General features: G+C 42.7%; 1 long non-coding RNA gene across 1 annotated transcript in view; it reads right to left on the bottom strand.

Annotated features, from left to right (window-relative positions):
• LOC127602430 (uncharacterized) overlaps positions 1-14,349 on the bottom strand; it is a 100,640-nt gene that overhangs the window by 14,062 nt on the left and 72,229 nt on the right. The window contains exon 4 of the long non-coding RNA XR_007962792.1: positions 4,302-4,408. This is a non-coding gene — a long non-coding RNA (uncharacterized LOC127602430). The remainder of the gene's footprint in view (positions 1-4,301; positions 4,409-14,349) is intronic.

Raw genomic sequence — 14,349 nt, 5'->3', positions numbered from 1 at the left:
TACCTGATATGTCTCATTCTGTGTCTCCGGTGAGAGATTAGCGTACTCATATGTAAGGTGGGCTATTAAACTTAGCTATATACCGCATTATGCCGCGCTGTATGGCTAATCTCTCTGGAAACAATTACACCGGACAGACATTGACTTGTACGTTTTCTTGTGCACAAGTTACCTTGGCTCTCACGACACTCGAAATCAAACAGCAAGAATTCCAGCAGGAGACTGCAGTGTTGAAGCTGCTAGCAAGAGTTGAATGAAGCCTCATTCATTCATCCCTTCCAACCCCCTTGCTGACGTGCACCGGGGTGATTGTCAAACGTCGGCATCCTTAATGGGCTGTGATTATGAAAGTGCATCATTGTGAAAATAGTCACAGGGAACGCGTATCCGGCTTGGACAAAAGAGCAAGGTAAGCAATTCTAAACAAGCAATAGTGTCACTTCTGAAGTCTCTTTGCTCCCTCAGGTCCCGAAGGGATGGGAATTTTCATTTTTCATAGGTGGATACTACGCCATAGTCCTTTCGGAAAACTCCTGAAGCCCACCGTAACAGGTGAGCGTGAGTGTGCTAGCGAGTACATTCTGTATTCGTTTCCATTCTCCACATTATTTCTTCTCTTATATTCCAACTTTAGTCTCATAATGTTTCGACTAATCTTTTTTTTGTTAGAAAATGTCTTTCTAGTGTGGGATCTATATCTGTGCGTAATTTTTTTAAAGCTTTTAAATGTATTATTTAATTACATCTTCATATTAAAAGTCCCAAGAATGCATCAGTGTAGTAGACTTGGCTAACGGTGCGTGAAGCAAACACGATTGAAGTATGTCAACGGGAACTGTAATAGGTTGTTGCAGATCAATGGAGCACGCATTTATGAGGAACAACCAGACCATAATTGGACAATGACAAACAAAGCCTCGCCTCCCATCATTAACAGTGTTGCTGAATTGGAACAGAAACTGAAACGCGGGTAGTTATTAAGCGGATGTGGGCTTAAGGAATATAAAAAAAATAAGGGAGACTATGAATTGCATCTGTCTGATGCATATAAAGCACTATTTACATCCAGAAAAAATAGACTTTTGCATGAAGTCATGTCTCACCTGCCGCCATCTAACTTTCCTCTTCCTCCCCATCTGTCCTCCTGCTGACGTAAATACAATCTCACTATGCAGTTCCTCCCTCAGCAGCTGCTGTCTCAAATACTTTATTGAGTTATTGAACAGGGACTATTTATGACAAAAGCTTCGGTCTCCAGCCTTACCCAACACACTCACTGGGAATTCAGTGTATAAATCTGTTAGCAGCACCTATGTGGAGAACAATTACTATTGCTTTTGATGACTCCGGGTGTTCGTCAACAAATATGGATTGTCGTGTGGAAAAAAAAACTAACCATAACATCTCACATCCTTTTTTGCTGTAACTATTTACACTTCTCCCTCAAGTGGACCCACCCCCTCCTCCTGCCTGTCCATGGGGACTAAATGGGAGATGATAGAGGGAAAAAGGGAAATCTGGGAAAAAAAAAATCTCAAATATCTTCACGAGAGCTTAATCCATGTCTCCACCTGTCATGCTTCTGAAGTTTGTGTTTTCACAAACTCCAGTTGTTCAACACTATTTGTTTCGCAGCCTACCTTTCCGCAAGTTGTTCTCATTTCAAAACAAGTGTTCTTGAAATCATCGCCCGTGAATTACAAATTTCCAGGCTCAACATGTAGCCACCATAAAATGCTATTAATTAACTTGACAGGCGTGGTTTCAATCACATGGGGACATTTAAACTGTTATACAAGTCGAAAGCAAATTTACCCACAAAAGAGCGGGCTGCTCTGAGGGCTCTCTGTCGTCCGGCAGCTTAAGAACTCATCTCAATTTTTGTGCGTGGTTTGTTGTCGTATCAACTAACATCTTGCGATTAGCTAGAAACCGCAAGTGATTGACACCAGCACTAAAATATACACAACAAATTTCTACAACACTTTAATATTGTATTCTGTATTTTAAAAAAAGCTAACACATCATACATTATCCTTAAAATAAAATATCCTACAGATGATTTGAGTTAAAAATAGCGTGCAGCAGAAGTGTGCATGTACAGTACATGCACATAACACTCTTTAACTTCAACTAACAACCCAAGCCTAGACTCCTCAGGGACATGTAGAGATGTTAGCTATTAGCCAGGGCCTTGGTGACCTCATGTGGCATTTTAAGAGTCTTCTAGAAAGAGACGCAACAACAAACCCACAAATAAGTGAATTTGTGAACTACACTGTTTCAGTAATTGCATGTTGGCATAGCTCCTGTAAAAGTAGTGTATCTATGTCATGTTTATTTATTCGACTGAATCGCTCATATTGTACGGGACAGCCACACCCGTTTCGCTGTCCAGCGTCAGTGTTCCAGAGCGCCCCAAAAAGCAAAACACTTGAGAAGCTAATCCAGGAACTGACATGACTTTAGGTTGGTTTAATTTCAAATGGTGCCATTTTGGGGGCAATCGACACGAGACAGGAGGAAAGAGTACTGCACTGTACTCTTCCTGGCCTACCTAAATGTGTATTTTTAAATTCCATATATATTAAAAATGAATGCCCCTGACTGTTCATGTCTCCCTGTTGTTCTCTGTTATTCCGTGAAGTCACAAGCACTGAACCTTTTAGTCCCAGAGAGCCTCATTAGCCGTTGCCATTTCAGCTCTTCTCCTCTTGTTAATCACCTCAGTCGATCACCTCTGTCCAATCAGTACCATGCTGGTGATTAAAAGTGAAAAGATGCATCTTCGAAGCACTTGCGCGTGAAGGCTTTTAGTCAGGTGTGTCGATGGAGGGTCACCAAAACAATGATACGTTTTAAGAACTTCCTGGAGTTTTTACCAACATTTTAGACACCCAATACTCTTGTTCAACAGCCGCATCCAACGTAAAAAAAAAAAAAAAAAAAGCTCTAAAAAGATGCAAATTGCACAACGCAGCAGTTTGGGGAAAGTTTAGAGCAGAGTTATGACCATTAAGTGCGAAATAGTGATCATCTCCATCAAGGTGAAACGGTAGCATTAGTTGCGCTGTTGCTTTCCTTCTCCATACGTTGCCATCTTCATCACTTTGATGCAAGTCAACCTTATTTTATTCAGTTTAATAGCTGGTTATCCTGTGCATCATTGTTACCCAAAGTTTGCAGTTGAACCTAGTTGTCTGATTTATCAGAACCCAAATGGCAAACCATATGTTCGCTCACTCGAACAGATTGTGCACACTGTGTGCAACAGTTGTTTTCATATTCAGAGGCTTTTGTGGTTAAGGCAGCTCTGATGGTTTTCACCATTGGAAAATTTTGGGAAGCACTGAAAGTGTAAAAGGATGTTGAAAATATAAAAATACTCTGAGAAAGCCAGCAACCAAATAAAAGCTGTGTTTTGTTTGATTCACTGATTGATGATCACTCTGATGATTCATCTGTTATTTTATTTTATTTTTTTCATTTTCTCTGGACAGTCCCAATGCCCCATGGGCTACGGTGGGTTGGCGACTGCTGGAAAAGAGCATGCTTTTCACCGAGTGAAAACAAAGCATGGAATGCTTAAATTTAGGCTGAAAGCCTTCACATCAATCACATCTGAGTCTCCATTTTGGTGGTGAATAAGAAGACAAAATCTGATGATTGATGAAGAAAAATGGCTAGCATTTCACTGAATTCAATTGATTGAAGCGCTATTATTATTCACAATTTAAGCTATTGGCTAGTCTGGTCGATTATTTCAGCCATCCTTGTAATGTAAATAAGAAAATACTGACAAATATTATAGACTGTGCTTTTGGGGTATGGTCACAATTCAAAACATTTCACAGGTCTCTTAATAACACGTCTGTGGCATGCTTTCATCAAAACATCACAAAAGTTATATATTTTGAAAGACATTGCAGTTCTGGGAAGCACACTCCCCCAGGCTGATTTTTTAGCCTTGCTAATGTTGGCATGTTTTGAGGCAAATGAGCCACTGCTCACCCCGGCCCCTCGACCACACGGCCGCCGTCAAGTAAACTGGTATGAAGTGGTATATCCACAGACAAACAACATAATCTAAAAAGCTTTTCTCTTTTTAACCTCGTTTTCTATCTTAAAAGCAGCTGACGGACCCTGCTCCCGTATCTAAATTGAATTTGCTCTCTAAATCGAACATGTATGCTTCTTTTTCTTTTATCTGCCCAAGTAAACACCCCTACGCTGTGGTACGACCACCCAGTTAACTCTTTTGTGTGGACACATGGCGTCTCGGTCAAGGGCAGTTCACTCACCTTATCCTTGATCACGCAGCTCCCCTCCCCGGTGAGCGCCGCTGACCCTCAGTCCGAATGCAGATGAGCATGCGACCGATGCCAAGTTCAGATCATGACCTTTACTCCTACGGGTTCAACAACATAAGAGATTATTTTTGTTGTTGTTCTTATCATCTCTCCTCCTTTCCCCAAGATACATTGATATCGTTTTTCCTCATCTCATTCATCTTTTATCCGCAACCTTTCCAGGAGTTAAGTTTTATTGATGTTGCTGAATTTTATTAAAGATCCGCTCTGCTTGCAGCACATGACAACAGGTGCAGCGTTTGGCCTTGTAAAAAAAAATACAAAATCTGAGGCCACTTTTATTCCTTTTTTTCCCCATACCTCCATGCACCAGACTCCCGTCTCCCCCACTACTCTGGAGCGATACGCACGTTCTTCTTTAAAATTGGCAGAGCGCACTAACCTTTCACAGTGCAATGTGATAATGATGAGTTTAATGTCATGGTGTTGTACGCTGAGAGCCGATAGGGCAATCCGTTAGGAATCAGATACAAGATTAGGTGAAATAATTAGACGTTGTACAATTATGAGTGACACCACAATGACAAAATCCATATCAATCATATTTCAGAGCGTCAAACACTCAAGTTTGATTAGGGGCCTCGAGTGATGCAAGCAAGGAGTCTTAGGTACAAATACAGCTTTTGGAGAAAACGGAGACAAGAAGAAAAAGGTTGCTTTTTGCTGAATTCGAATTACGACCATGCTTGGCAATTCTAGTCTACATGTACTGAGTGTAAACTTTTGATTTGATTATTTAACTGTACATTTTGTTTGTGCATGCAACAGTGCACTCCTGTAGGAAAGTGGATCAAAGAGCATGAAAGTGTTCTCGAAAATGTTGTTTTCTTTGCCGGCTCTGACGAAAGATAGAAAAGAGGGTTGAATAACTTAAGCCTGGCCTGCTCTACACAAAAAGAAGAGTTGAATGAGGAGAAGACGTGTGGAAAATGTGTCTGCCGGAGCGTAAAATTCACAATTACATTGGGTGTCATCAGTAATGACAATTTCAGCCCAGATAGAGCGGGTTAATGTCCAACGCTCAAGACTGTAATTCGGTGGTTCCACCTGTATTCAGTCAGTGAGGCTGTGTGCAGCGCAACATGACTGGAAAAACAACACCGCACACAGATAAGCCAAGATGGCCGCCATCTGCTGGGAAAGCTTAGCGGGGCAATTTATTTTCAAGGCCCATGTTGACCTTGATTGTGACAGAACACATTTGTAGTCTTGTGACTGTTCCTGTATGTCTGAGGTTATTGTTTTTTTTGTTAGTTTTTTTTCCTTTTGCCCTTTTTTTTAAATTCAGTTTGGACACTAGAATATAGAAAGCAATAATATGGGATGTTTTTACTTAACCACCGGACAAAAACATAATTGCCCAATCATAATTAGCAAAAGGTTTGGTGATATTTGTAAATTAATACACACTAATGAAATGTTAACGTTAGCAATGGCACTGAAAATCAGTCACAGCGAAACGCATGTTAATCTGTCAAACTTGACATGGTGGAAGCGGGATACATTAGCAGTGGCACTGAAAAACAGTCAGAGTGAACAAGCGAGTCAATCAGCTACAGCTAACATAACATTACATTAGCAACGGCACATAAAATCTCACTCACAGCTCACTACACTAGCTAGTCAACCTGAGGCTATTGTATGTAGCTAATATTAGCACTGGCTTGGGATTTGGGTCTCTACTCATAATAAAGTGAAATTTAACTCCCTCAAATGACTTTACAGCAAGGAGAACCGGCTAAAAGAGATTCCGTCAACCATGTTATATTAATGAAATACTGTAGTTTAGCGTCAGTATTGTATTCACCTCCTAATGTGATGATACCTGTTGGAAAGAAATGAAGATGGCAACATTTCCAGGAACTCACATCATCATCTTTTCACAATTTACACAAGCTCCTTCTTCAAAACAGTCCCATTCATTTGGTTTAATTATCCTGCAGCTCTCATAAAAAAAATAAAAAATAAAAATAACCATCTGTCCTTCCTTTCAGAAGAAGCTCTTTTTAAAATCCCCACGCCTTCATTCATCAGCACAATGTCACATCCATCCCCATGGCGACAAGAATGCAAATGAGGTGGATGCGCACACAGTGGCCTGTTGTAAATAATTTACTGTTTTGTTTTATTGGAAAATGCGACACAACATTATTTCCCGCGAGCGCTCCCCTTGGCCAAGGTCTGCAGACGCATTCATTCTGGGAGCGACCAGCAAACCCTTGACTTTTATTCCATGTTCCTCCTAACTATTATGGAGGTCTCGCATGGCCCGGACACTGGAGTGTTAGTGCGGCACCTTAAAGCCATATGGCAAACGCCTGTAAATATGATGTATTGGTTATGTTCTGCCGAGCACATTTGGACTTGTTCTATCTTTTTATTGGGAGGAAGCAGAGATAAATTAAATGTTACCCAGAAGGTACAGGAACATTGGCACCCCACCCGGCCAAAAAAAAAGGATCCATATGCTTCTATGCACTGAGAACTCCCTCATCCTCTTCATCACGCTCTCCTGTCATACGATGTAAGTCACTCTGGTTTTGTTCAAGGCTAATTTAAAAAAAAAATTAATCCTGACAGCCCTTCATAACCATGTTGGAGGTTGCCTTTTGGTAAATGGGCTGTCACTTATGGAAGCACATTTCTTCCTCGAGTACTCAAAGCGTTTACACTGTTATCACATTCGCCCCCTGATGACGGAGCATCAGGAGGTTCACTATCTTGCTCAAGGACACTTCAACATGGTCGAAATTGAGATCGAAGCACCAAGAGACGACCATTCTACTATTGAGCCATGCCGTCCTAATAAAATTGGCTGTTCTTGTCAAGAAGACTCTAAATACTGATCAACTATCATGAATCAAAACGACTCAAAATGTGGTGAATTTCCAAATTACCAGCAGAATCTTTACAATAACCTTCAGTGGTTTTGATATTTTAGTGGTTCCATCTAGTTCTTTTACTTTTATCTACACTGGCTCAGGCCAGGGTAAGAAACATTGAGCCAATAAAATTTTTAGAAACTGCAGTGTTAACACAGTGGAAGTTTTAAAGATGAAACAAATATAGACATATTTTTTATCATATAAGACAAGAGATAGAGACATAGCATTTTTTGAGGCGCACACATTTAAAATGTCAATTCATGATGCTTGCTGTTTTCTCTCTCTATTTTTAGACATTTAGTCTAATTGCATAGTACATACATAAAATGGATGATGATTATTGTTCTTATTATTACTGTTATAAGGTGAACCATTGAAGGTTTCGCTGGAAAGTGCTCTGCTCTCTCCCCTTGCATTTTTTCAATTTATTTATTTTTTGTAATGGCATTTATAGGTGGCCCAAAAGTGAACTCATATCACAATAATAGAATTTTGGAATCAAAGCACTTCTGGAACTAACTCTCCCGTCGTGGTTGCTCTTTCGTTCAGTTTGAAAGGGTTAGCTGTACATCTTCTTGTTGCGCCACAGAACATGATGAATCACAAAATGGTTTATAATCCAGAGACGGGAAAACGGCATATTCCCTGGGATGATGATGATGATGATGATGATGATGATGATAATGTGTCTGTAGGCGGCCAGCATTATTACTAAGTGACATGTGGAGGACGATCAGATTTGCGCTTGATGTGTCTCTCTGAAGCCTCTTTATGACAGACGACATCCATTGTTGTTAATGATCATGAGGAGTGTAATGGGAGAAAAGTGGAATCGGATTTCTCACAAGGACATTTTGGCTCAACTTGAATGTGCTCAGGCCGCTTCGCAATCACGCAAAAGTGACACGTCGTTCTCTCTGTGTGCGTATGGCTGCAGAAACATTGCGGCTAATGCGATTTTCCTCCAATAGAATATTGATGATAATTACAGCGATGTCACGGAGGGGACGTCTGTTATGACACGCATCAACCACCGGGAGACGATGGGTCGTATTAGTGTTTTCGCCACGTGTGGTCGTGGATAATTCGACGAAGGCATGCAGAATTACAGCTTTTAAAAACTCCGATAATATCCGATTTGATGAATGGAGCGTGGCAGGCACAATGTGACATTGCCATCCGTGCAGTTAAGACGTCGTCTCACAGCTCAAGCCGTGCTCTAAATATGAAGTCCTAACTAAATCTCTCAACTTATCTGATAGCAGACACTTTAGGGAAAGTGCTGCGGCGGTGAGTTCTTCATCCCGACTCTCGCCGATTCGTTCGGGCCACCCCTCTCAACTCCTGATTCCCATCTGCAGCTTCTCTCCATCCATTTTACTATGGTCCGCTGCCCCCCATCTCCTTCGGGATTAGCTGGCTAAACGTACGGAGGCATATGAGAGACAGTTCCTCCGCGGATCATAAATTCGCCCGTGATTGAGAGGAGCGGCGCAGGGGTCCCTACTGAGCAAGCAGACGCTCTCAGGCAGCGCAGCGAGCGGAGTGACCTCAAAGTGACTTTAAAGTGACCTTGAAAGGGGGACTTAGTGTGACAGAGCTCTTGCTGGAACAAGATGATAAAGCTCCAGATTAACCGACGCGACTGCCGAGGATAACGCCACCTCCATCGGAGATAGGGGAAATAATCGAAGACGCGGGCTCTCATTCACATTCATGTGGAATGCGTTGAAAGGGGCCCGCCTGGTGGGGTGAGCGGGGGCGTGCATATCTGTGTGTGAGTCTCTCGGCGTGAGCTCTGGCCCACAGCAGCTCCTTCATGAATGCGTGATTGTGTTTGTGTTTCCCTGTTCTAAGTGTTCAATAAAGCGCTGAAAGGCACATTAGCGACCTTTCCGCATGCAAGGGGAAGGACATAGCAGTCAATCCAGACAGACAGTTACTGTATGTTCTAAAACGGAATCTGCACTATAGCAGAGGGATGCCGTCTACTGGATTCGCCGTTAATGGGCAGTTAAGGTGAAGGGTGAAGGTAGAATTTGAAACTACACGACTTCCTCTGCCTAATGCAGAAACGCCATTAAGGTTCCGTGTTCACGTCGCCTGAGGCCAGAGATCAAAGTGCATATTTTTCCCATTGACAACACAGGGAAGCTCATCAAAAACCAAGACCACTTGTTCAGGTCTGACATCGTCGAGGACCAAATTGCAGGGAAGCAATGCAAGTGCTGTCGGTTAGGATTTTATTGCAGAAATGTATAAAAGGAAAATAAAGCACTTTGGAGTAATTAAAAAAAAACACCACACACGCGCGCACACACACACACACAATTAAGTCCCAAAAGCAGACACAAAGTCTGAACTGGCTCCAAATAGATACGACCACTCAAGGACTTAACAAGAAAACATGTCACAAAATATTTATCTAATTATGTGGGCCAAAGAAGCATAAATCTAATATGATAGCTCTCATTAATACCCATGAAGCTGCAAAATTGTGGTGCTCCTTACAGGCAGATTGAAGGTGCTCGAGCAGAGGAAAAATTTAGCCTTGCGTGCCACAATCTCCGACCGGTCCTTTCAAAGACTTCAGTGCACGATAAAATGTTAAAAATGTGGTGCTTTTGATTTGGATGTACGACAGCACACGTGTGCAATTGTGTCGATGGTGTAGCTATTTTAGGTGTTTGTCACAATATTTAGCGAATAACGAAGGCGCTCCCTAGAAGGTAACGAGCACATACTGGCGTGCCATCACACATGAGTAAACAAATATGCTGTGCGATAAGCGCTCGATGCAAACGGTTGAAGCAATTAACCTCACGCTTACAGGCAACTGGGGCAGCAACAGTTGAAGACATGAGACGTTGATAGATGTACCGTGGGAGAAGCTCGACAAAAGATTGACTTCACTTGGTTTCCTGAGAACAAGAAGCGCTTTTTAAGGAAGCCCCCCCCCTCCACCCCACCCAAAAAATAGGACATTTCAAATCCAATCCATTAATTAAACATGCCACCAAGTAAAAACAACGGGGACTTTCTAACAGAGGATATTTATCAACTGTGCGGGTCCACCAGCCAGCAAAAGTTCAAAAAGGACCCTCTGCGGGGATTGATAACCAATGTCAGTCAGTGTCAGCCATTCTAGGGCCCACCCAGCTATAGCCCCCGAGGCGACTGCCTGGCTTGCCCGCACTGTTGCTGCGCCTCTCCCCGGAGCAGATCTATTTTATGCCCTACTGATTTTAAATCCCCAAACTAAGTTAAGATGATTGAATAATTTGGAGTTTTGTGTTTGCGACAGATTAATGCAGTCCAGTCCACTGAAGTACTTAATTGGGACTACAGCGTAGAGGAAGAAACTTGTTGGGTTGTGACGTTTTAGCACCGTCATGTTTGCATGTGATCATGTCAACCGTAATGTAAACGTTATGTTTTCCACATGAGATCACCAGATCCATTCTTGATCTTTATTCCATCTCTGGCCCAAACAAGAGATGAGATTTAGCTGTCCTATCTCTGATTACAATACACCGCAGTTAGATGATTGCCATGCGGGACATCATGTTTTCCATGAAGTGTAATCATGCTATTGATGAAGTTGCGCAACTTCTTAAACGCTCAAGCTGCACATTTTATTTTCAAGCCCAAACGGTGCATCTGCGTTTATTTTTTCCCCGAACTCCTGTAAATCCTGCTCGATTGGCGTCACATCTCACGGCAGGGATCGCAACTATTGGTTCCAATGTCTGGCATCGGTCCAAGCGGTTAGTTAGTGTGCAGTCAGCGTTGTTTTTATGAAAGCATTAAGTTGAAAATCAAAGTTGACTGTGACATATTTATCTTTGACGAGTCTGACATCTTGCTGTTATTGCAACACCGACATTCTGTTTTTAACATGGTCCCAAAACTTTTAACATTTGCCAATCTACAGCGTAAATCCCCAGTTGTAAATGTTTTAAGTCCATGTTAAAAATGAGATTTTTTTTTTTTGCTGATGTTTGAGGTATATTTTTTTTAAGTTTTAAAATCTTTTACTTTACTTCCGAGCCGCTTGATCCTCACTAGGGTCGCGGGGGGTGCTGGAGCCCATCCCAGCCATCTCCGGGCAGTAGGCGGGGGACACCCTGAATCGGTTGCCAGCCAATCGCAGGGCACACAGAAACGAACAACCATTCGCACTCACACTCACACCTAGGGACAATTTAGAGTGTTCAATCAGCCTGCCACGCATGTTTTTGGAATGTGGGAGGAAACCGGAGCACCCGGAGAAAACCCACGCAGGCCCGGGGAGAACATGCAAACTCCACACAAGGAGGCCGGAGCTGGAATCGAACCCGGTACCTCTGCACTGTGAAGCCGACGTGCTAACCACAGGAGTACCGGGCTGCCCTTTACTTTACTCATTCAGTAATTTTCAAGAGCAGTTTTTTTATGACTATATTTTGTTTTTGAATGTCTCTAGCTTGCTTTTTCTTTTAATTGCTTTTAAACATCGTCCTATTGTGAAACACATTGACTTAGCTGAAACTATATATGATATGCGGTGTAAAAATAAAGCCGGTTTGAGGTGGGTACATTTTGCATCTTCCTCTTCTTGCGGGACGATTAAGTGATGATGCGCTCCTTCATCTGTACCCAACTTATATGTAGTCAAACGCTTTTTTTGGCCACTTTTCCTGTCTGCTAGTAGCTTCAAGGGTGACAACAAACTGTCGTCCGCAAAATTGTTCATCTTGATCATGATCGATTTTGCAAGCAACGCCGTCCTGTTCTGGACTCACCTAGCAAGTTGCAGCTGCTGCCTCAACAAAGTGTTTTTCTTTCATCCGGACCTGCTGACCAGATGCAAGTTTTTTTTTTAAATTCACATCTGATGAAGATGAATAGCGCCCCTTACAAGTGATGCAACAGATATGAGCTTCCGCCACAAGCTGTCAGCAAGATGCAAGATGCTGCAGTGATTAGCAAACACACAGGGCGAACAACGAGCCTTCCACGCCAAGAACCAATGGGAGTGGAGCAACTGTAATTTTTGTGTGCGCATCATGACTTAGGGGCACGGGAATGAAAAAGCAGCAATATAAAGTGCTTTTGTGCCGCTTTGGCATCAGTGCACATCAATAAACGACGGCACTGGGAAACAAAGAGCAAACTCCCCGGGCAAATCTATAAGCAAATGTACAATTATGTATTCAACACACACATGTATATTGGAAACGTGGAAAGAATACTACATTGAGATGCGAACGTCTTTTCTCGAATACAATGAGCACAATTTGTTTTAGTGTGACGGTGTTCACAAGCCGCTAGGCTGCCAGGCAACATTTACGAGTCCTCATTAAAGATTGTTCCTTTTGCATTGGGCTTTTATTGTCGCAGCCGAGCTAAGAAAGATGCCCGCGCGAGTTCTCATCGCTCACTCGCTCATTGTTGGCACCGCCGGCGAGCAGCGGTTCCTTCGAGGGTACTCGACAACCAAATATTTTTAGAACCCGGTTTTCCTCGGGAAACACAAAGCGGCGCCTCTTCACCTGTCAGTGTGAATACGGGGCCCAGTGTTTTCAACCGGTGGTTCGACTTTCCCACATGATGCTGTGGGAAGTCTTGGGAAGGTGGACAAAAGAGGCTTAACAAATCCCGCGTGGATTACCTCATACCTTGGGTCTCTGAAGTGGCAGTTAGCCTCCTCTTCAAACAAGAAGAAAGTAAAGGAAACACAAGAGGAAAGCATCCGAAAAGAGAAAAAGGGAAAAGTGTTGAGTGGATGCCACCATAAGAGATGTGTCGAAGAAAACTCTCGTTGCTCAATTGAGGCAAGAAAAAGAGCATTGGAGAAAAGGAGGCGGCCACTGTTTAGTAGTCATTGGTGTTTTTATCACGAGGATAAGTAGGGCAACTAAATCAGATGAGGATGGCTACTCGGCTCCTTAATTCAGGTCCTTCGTCAAAAATCAACTGTCACCTGTCGTGAGCCTTTCATCCACAGCCGATATATTCATGAAGCTGCTCATCTTTTCGGCCGATCTTGATTCATTTTGAGTCAATTCCATTGACTTTCATATTGGCGCTGTGTTGAAAATTTATAAGCAAATCTGAATGATTTTTCTCGCAGCCGTCGTCGACAGACAAGGCCGCATTTCAGGTGAGAAAAGTACAGTGTGATTCACCAGCGGTCAAAAACCTGGAATTTGACCCAAAAAGTCTCACGTGAATCTACAATCGGAACACACGAGAGGGGATGAAGTGGCTCGCCATCAGATGATCTAGTCCATTTTTTTAAAGCATATTTGACTTTTTTTGGTGTGTTCTATTCATTTTCAGAAGGATAAATCAAAGAGGAAAAAGGCAGCAGATGAATATAACTAACGAAAAACAAATCTCAGAAATCAGAACTCTGACAGTCACAGTACTTGTTACGTTGGGGGCAGGGGTGGTGTTAAACGTATCTATATGGGTTGGGTTTTTGGCCAATAGCCCAACTCGGATACACTGTAGATCTCTGTTCTCTGAGGACAGTCCATACAATGTGGTCGTTAGAAACCCGACTCATGGAAAACCCCGAAGAGCTGAAGGAGTAAAAGGAGACTTGGCCGTTGCAACAGTGTTACTTAGACCAACATTAATGGAGTTTCGCATTTGAATTTGGTGGTATGGTACAGCGCAGCCTGAACCATTAGTCCCATCCGTGCATTTTCTGTGACACTTCTTCTCACCGGTCTCTTCAAGCAACCTGAAATGTGTGTTTTTGGAATGTGGGAGGAAGACGGCGCACCGAGAGAAAACCCACGCAAGCAAAGACGCAAACTCCAAAGAGAAAGCCCCAAGCCAAGATTTGAAACCCAAACCTCAGAACCGTGAGGCGGATATGCTAACCGCTCAACCACAGTGCCAGCCGCCAAGCTGTAATTTATAACACAAAATTTAATCACCGAAGGGACTTTTCACTACTTTATATAGTCTGCCGCATGTGTTGCGCCACGCAGAGATGCAGACCGCCACTTGCAGAGAGGCAGGCGATGGGAAATGTTATAGAGATGAGTTGAGCTGAGTGTGAGGGTTCGGTTCCTTGCTCAGGCGCACTTCAACAATGG

This window comes from Hippocampus zosterae, chromosome 6 (assembly GCF_025434085.1).
Source record: "Hippocampus zosterae strain Florida chromosome 6, ASM2543408v3, whole genome shotgun sequence".
NCBI classification, from domain to species: domain Eukaryota; kingdom Metazoa; phylum Chordata; class Actinopteri; order Syngnathiformes; family Syngnathidae; genus Hippocampus; species Hippocampus zosterae.
The sequence above is the reverse complement of the archived record's forward strand: the minus strand, read 5'-3'. Positions and strand labels throughout refer to the sequence as shown.